We start from the raw sequence: 6,000 nt of genomic DNA, 5'->3' as shown, positions 1-6,000 counted from the left end.
TCTTCTAGACTGCAGTTGCGTGCTTTTGATGGTAATTCTTTTCTTGTTCCCTTTGATGGTGATGCTCTGGGGAAAGGCTCTGGGTCTGGGAGAGAGGGCTTTGACTTCAGGAGACAGAAGCTTACGCATGTCAGCAGGAGGTTGTGGCCTGTCAGGCAGGGGCTCCTTGATTTCCAATAAGTAGCATTCTCTCTTCATCCCAGCGGGTCATCGGGATAAAATTGTCGGGGTAATGTTGGGCTCCTTGCTCAGTCACGTTTTACCCAGGATCCTAGCAGGCAGTACTTTGCAGAGCAGGCCTGGTTATCGACCACTTGGATCTGGCCAGAGTTCTGAAGCTCATTTAAACAGGATCCTTCCTCTGTGGGTGGCGTGACTTGTGGAAGAGAGGCAGTTTGCACCCCTCACATTCACTGAGATAAGGCTGCGGATACGTCGGCACAGACTGTAGTTCCAGCACCGGGGTGGCTGAGGCAAGATCTTTAGCTCTAAGCCTGGATTAGAAGGATACATACTGAGTTCCAGATCAACCTGGAATGTGTAATGAAATCCTGTCCCCCCAAAAAAGAATAAAAACAGGTCAAAATGATCCAAATGAAATGAGTCCCTATTTTATTAGTGATAAACAGAAGGCATACTGTGATACAAGCTGTCTCTTGGGATAGGTATTTTTCTTCTGCTTACTCAAATAATAAGGGAATTATATATAATAAGCAAAAAGGAGTACTTTGGAGGCCTCTACCAGTTGCTGTTTAGATTCATTTAAGGGCTACAAACAACTTTAGAAATTAAACTGGTGGGGATTGAAACAAAGAAGAGTGAATGAAGTGATATTTTGTTTGTGCTCTAACAATCAAAGCTTGCCTGGAGATCAGAGTGCAGAGCTAGCCACTAGAGGCCAGGCAGTGGTGGCACACACCTTTAATCCCAGCACTTGGGAGGAGGAAACAGGAAGTGATATGGCTTGGCAGGGAGAGGAAGTGATAAGGCAGGAGGAGACAGGAGCTCAGCCCCTTTCAGTCTGAGGATTCCTAGAGGTAAGAAGTCTTTCTAGTGGCTGCTGCTCTGCTTCTCTGATCTTTCAGCTTTCACCTTCAATATCTGACTCCAGGTTTTCATTATTGAAACCAATTAGAATTTGCGCTACAAGTGAGTCCCCTCGGCCCAAGGTCAAGGGTGTTCCAGCTGACTTTAGCCAGAGGGTCTGTGACTATGATGTAAGAACAGAGATGGAGTCAGTAGATGTTCTGTTTGGAGATGAACTATGTGAGTGCTCGTGGGTTGGGTGAGCTAGGGGGTGTACTCAGTGCTTTGGTTGCTGGTGACAGAAACTGTATTCACTAACTTTTCTGGCTGCTCTGAAAAAAAAAATGCCTGACAGAAACACATCAGTGAAAGAAAGATGTATTTTTGTCTCACGGTGTCAGGGGACACAGCCCATAATGGTGGGAAAGGCATGGTGGCAGGAGGTCAGCCCGTACCAGCAGGGGTGAGAACCAGCTGGTCACACGGAGGTAGCTGACCAGAAGCAGACAGCCACAGGGTGGAACCAGAGTGGGTATGAAATCCCAAGATCCTCTCCTAGTGCCCCACTTCCTCTAGCTAGGCGCTACCTCCTTCCCATCCACAATCTCCAACAGCACTGACAGCTGAGCATGTGTGTGTGTGTGTGTGTGTGTGTGTGTGTGTGTGTGTGTGTGTGTGTGACAGAGAGAGAGACAGACAGAGAGACAGACAGACAGATAGACAGTGTGCGTGTGAGAGAGACAGTGTGTATGTGTGTAAGAGAGACAGTGTATGTGTGTGTGAGAGAGAGACAGAGACAGACAGACAGAGTGTGTGTATGTGTGTGTGTATGAGAGACAGTGTGTGTGTGTGTGTGTGTGAGAGAGAGAGAGAGAGAGAAAGAGAGAGAGACAGACAGACAGTTTGTATGCGTGTATGTGTGTTAGTATGTGAGAAAGAAGTATGATGTGTGAGAGAAGTGTGTGTGTGAGTGTATGTGGTGTATGAGAGAGTGTCTGTGTACGAGAGGAGAGTGAGTGTGTATAACAGAGTGTGTAAGTATGTGAGAGTGTGTGAATGTGTGTGAGAGTGAGTGTGTGTGTGTGGGGGGGGACAATTTCAGATTCAAACCTTAACGCAAAACCACCTTAAAACTGGTCCAGCGAATTTAGAGAGTTTATTAAATCCTAAAATTGGAAATTCTTTTTAAAATGTTTCATTCTATTTTGTCTTTTGAGTGCACGAATGTGCGTATGAGGATGTGTCTGCCGTGGGGAATGTGTGGAGAACAGAGGACAATGTAAGAGTCGGTTTTCTCCTTCCATCATTTGGGTTCCAGGGATCAAACTTAGACTGTTCATCAGTCTTGACAGGAAAGATCCACTCAGCCATCTCCCTGATCCCCAAACTGTAGATTCCAAGGGAACCAAATGTTTCAGATAGATGCAGACAATGAAATACCACCATCAGGACAGGGGTGTTTTCCATTCTCAGGTCTGCTGTCCATCTTGTTTTTATCATTGGTTGCTTCGTGGTTCAAAATCACAGACACAAATTGAGCCTTGTTTGCTAATTACCTCGACAGAAGTCCCAATACTCTGTTGAGCACATGGCTGGCTCAAGTGCCAGTCCCTGAACTAGTGTATATGTGGAGGACTCGAGACACTCTGATTTGTCAGGGTTAGGCACTTGTACATGCCCAGAATATGGTCAATCCCACTAAGCCGGAGACGTGGATGGGGGACTACTTTGGGAAGTGCTCCGGAAGTGGGAGGAAGGAAGAACTGTTATGAATGCTAGCATATTGATCTCAGGAAATGGCATTTGAACACTACTGCATTAGACACTAAGAATATACCAGAGTCATCCTTATCCCCACTTACAAATCCCTATGAAAAGCCAAGCCCATTAAGGGCTGTTTATCTGTCAAATTCCTCTTAAGCATACCTCCTCATCTCACTTTGATTCACTCTGACTTCCTTATATAACTATATAGCCTTAAAACTAAACAGTATGTGTCTTATTCAAATGATAAATTATGATATTAAGTCACTTCCACTAAAATTGGTACAATGCATATGAATCAAAAGAACATGAAACATTACATTAGTCTGTTTTATGTTGCTATAGTGTAATATCTGGCACTGGACACTAAATAAGGAAAAGAAGGATCTCATCTGATCAGCCCCTGGTGCCTCACAACAAGGCAAAGAAGCAGAAAAGGAAACCGTGTCACAGAAGGGACCATGTGTGGGGTGGTCTTGTAACATCCTGCTCTCATGAGAACTGACTCCATGAAACCAGCATTAATCGCTTCCAAATATGACACATCTATGACCCGACCTCATCTCCCATGAGTCCCATGTCATAAAACGTTTACCATCTCAGTCACCACACTGGAGACCAGGTTTGAACACACCCGCTTAAACCGTATTTAAACCACGGCAAACACTGATCTGGAAAAGATGACCAGAAGAATACAAAAGACGTGAATGGCCAAGACAGTTTGGGGTCTGCTCATCTACGCGATGCTTTTGAAATGTACACTCCCCATCTGAACGATTTAACGGCGGGGTTTTGTTCTCTTTCACTGTTAACACCAGTCTTTCTGAGGTAGAAACGGTTATTTCAAATAAATTTTTATGCAGCCCAGACTTGGAAATTATGGTACATTGTTGCTTAGAATTTTATTGTTATTTTTAGCAGATAATTTCATGTTTCCCAGACTTTGTAAGGGAAGCATGAAAGACTCCATTCTGTGGTTATATACAGTAACTAAGAGGTGGCAAGATGGCCTGGTAGGTAAAGGTGCTTGCTGCCAAGACTGACAACCTTCATTTGGTCTCCAGGTCCCACCTGGCAGGTGGAAGGAACCTATTCCTGCAAGTTTTCCTTTGACCCCCACATGCATACATATACGAGTATACCCCTCCCCCCAGACACCCTCACCCCCCCCCCCCCCCACAAAACCTTCCTTTGAAAAGCAGCTAAAGGGATTCAAAGATGGGACATACAGAGAAGAAGGCAAAACACTCATACAGGGACACAAACCACCTTCCTGGGAATAAGTGTAGCTACCACCCCCTCATCAAAGAAGCCTCTCTACAGCAAATGGAGACCAGTGCAGAAAGCCTCAACTGGATACAGTGCAAAGATCAGACCATGGGAAGTCCAGTCCCAGTGAATACTCCTATGTACATTGCTCAGGGACATTTTGGAAGAGCGGCAAAAAAGACTGTATGAGCCAGAATACCAGGAAGTCTGCGTTGAAACCGTCTCTCCTAGAAACGGCTGCATAAATAAGAGACTGGAACAATGGACACGTTAACATGGAAAGGAGACACACACACACACACACACACACACACACACACACACACACACGAGAGAGAGAGAGAGAGAGAGAGAGAGAGAGAGAGAGAGAGAGAGAGAGAGAGAGAGAGAGAGAGAGAGAGAGAGAGAGAGAGAGAGAGAGAGAGAGAGAGAGAGAGAGAGAGAGAAACAATGATAAATGTTGGGTCCAGGTAGCATGGAGTCAGTAATGAAACTGTACTTAAAAATGCAATAAAATTGGGATTTCCAAATTTCCAGAATGGAGAAAAAGATGACTTACTCAAAAATCCAAACTCTGATCTTAGAAAATGGTAAACACAAAGACATAATATTTGGTCACGGCAGTCAGGGACGGAAAAAGAGAAACTTAATTATAAAAGCTAACAGAAAGCAATACACTTCTTCTGTTACTCATTGGCTAGACATGCATATTGTTTTTAACACACACACTGAGGGTGTCCTTTAAGTTAAAAGTAATTGTAAGTCAAAGTGACCCGTGGCATTGAGAACACAGGAAGAGCAGGGCCACTCTCCTGTGTCTGCCTCTGCCCAGCCTCCTTTCTCACAACTTCATGTCTCAAGAAAGAGTGGAAAACGTGCTACACACACACACACACACACACACACACACACACACACCTCACCGCCCTTGCCTCTGGAAGCCCACAGCACTGTGGTGTCTGAAAAGCCAAGCTAAATGTGAGGCTAATGACTCCTCGATCGATATCTCCCACTGACCTCAGACAGAGGAGGAAGCCACTGGCCAGCTAATGGTTCTTGGTTTAGAAGGTGCAGATGGAGCTGGGATCTTTCCCGTAGGATGGTGTCTTTTTACTTCTCTTAAGTCATGCCAGGTAACAGTGGTCGGACTGTGCGGTGTGGCCTTGCCGTTAGAAGAGCTGAAAAACAGGAATTCATATGGTCTCTTTGGGTAGAAATTCAACTCCAGCGGGTGTGAGGGCTGCTTCCTGTGTTCCTCTCCTTAATGCCCTGGGTCTTCCGGCCAGACTGAAATCACTGTGTGAGAAAGATCCTTCTCCCTCCCCACTCTCTCCCCTCCTTTTCTCTTTGTTCTTGTCTCTTCTTTTCTCCTCCTGTTCCCCTTTCCCTCTCTCCCTAGGTCTTGCTATACAGCCCAGGCTGGCCTAAATTCAGGATCCTCCTGACTCAATCTCCTAAGGATATATATAGGCATATAGCATGCTTAACTTGGTGGAACTGCTTGAGACGGATTAGGAGGCATGGCCTTGTAGGAAGAGGTGGGTTCCTGGGAGCAGCTTTGAGGTTTCAAAAACCTGCTGATTTCCCAGTGAACTCTCTCTGTCTAGTGCTGTGGGATGTCCTTCTGTACGCTGTGAATGTGTTTTGCTCTCATTGGTTGATAAAGCTGTTTTGGCCAATAGCCAGGCAGAATAAGGTTAGGCAGAACAATCAAACTGGAGATGAGGAAGGGCAAAGTTGGGGCAGATGCCAGCCAGCTGCTGAGTGAAACATGACAGATAAAAAATGAGGCAAACCACGTGGCCAGTCATAGATAAGAAATATGGGTTAATTTAAGTGTAAAAGTTAACTAGTAATAAGCCTGAGCTATCGGCCAAACATTTACAATTAATATAAGCCTCTGAGTGATTATTTGGAAAAGGCTTCGGGATGGGCAGGACA

This window comes from Peromyscus maniculatus, chromosome 13, assembly GCF_049852395.1.
Source record: "Peromyscus maniculatus bairdii isolate BWxNUB_F1_BW_parent chromosome 13, HU_Pman_BW_mat_3.1, whole genome shotgun sequence".
Classification (NCBI taxonomy): domain Eukaryota; kingdom Metazoa; phylum Chordata; class Mammalia; order Rodentia; family Cricetidae; genus Peromyscus; species Peromyscus maniculatus.
The sequence above is the reverse complement of the archived record's forward strand: the minus strand, read 5'-3'. Positions refer to the sequence as shown.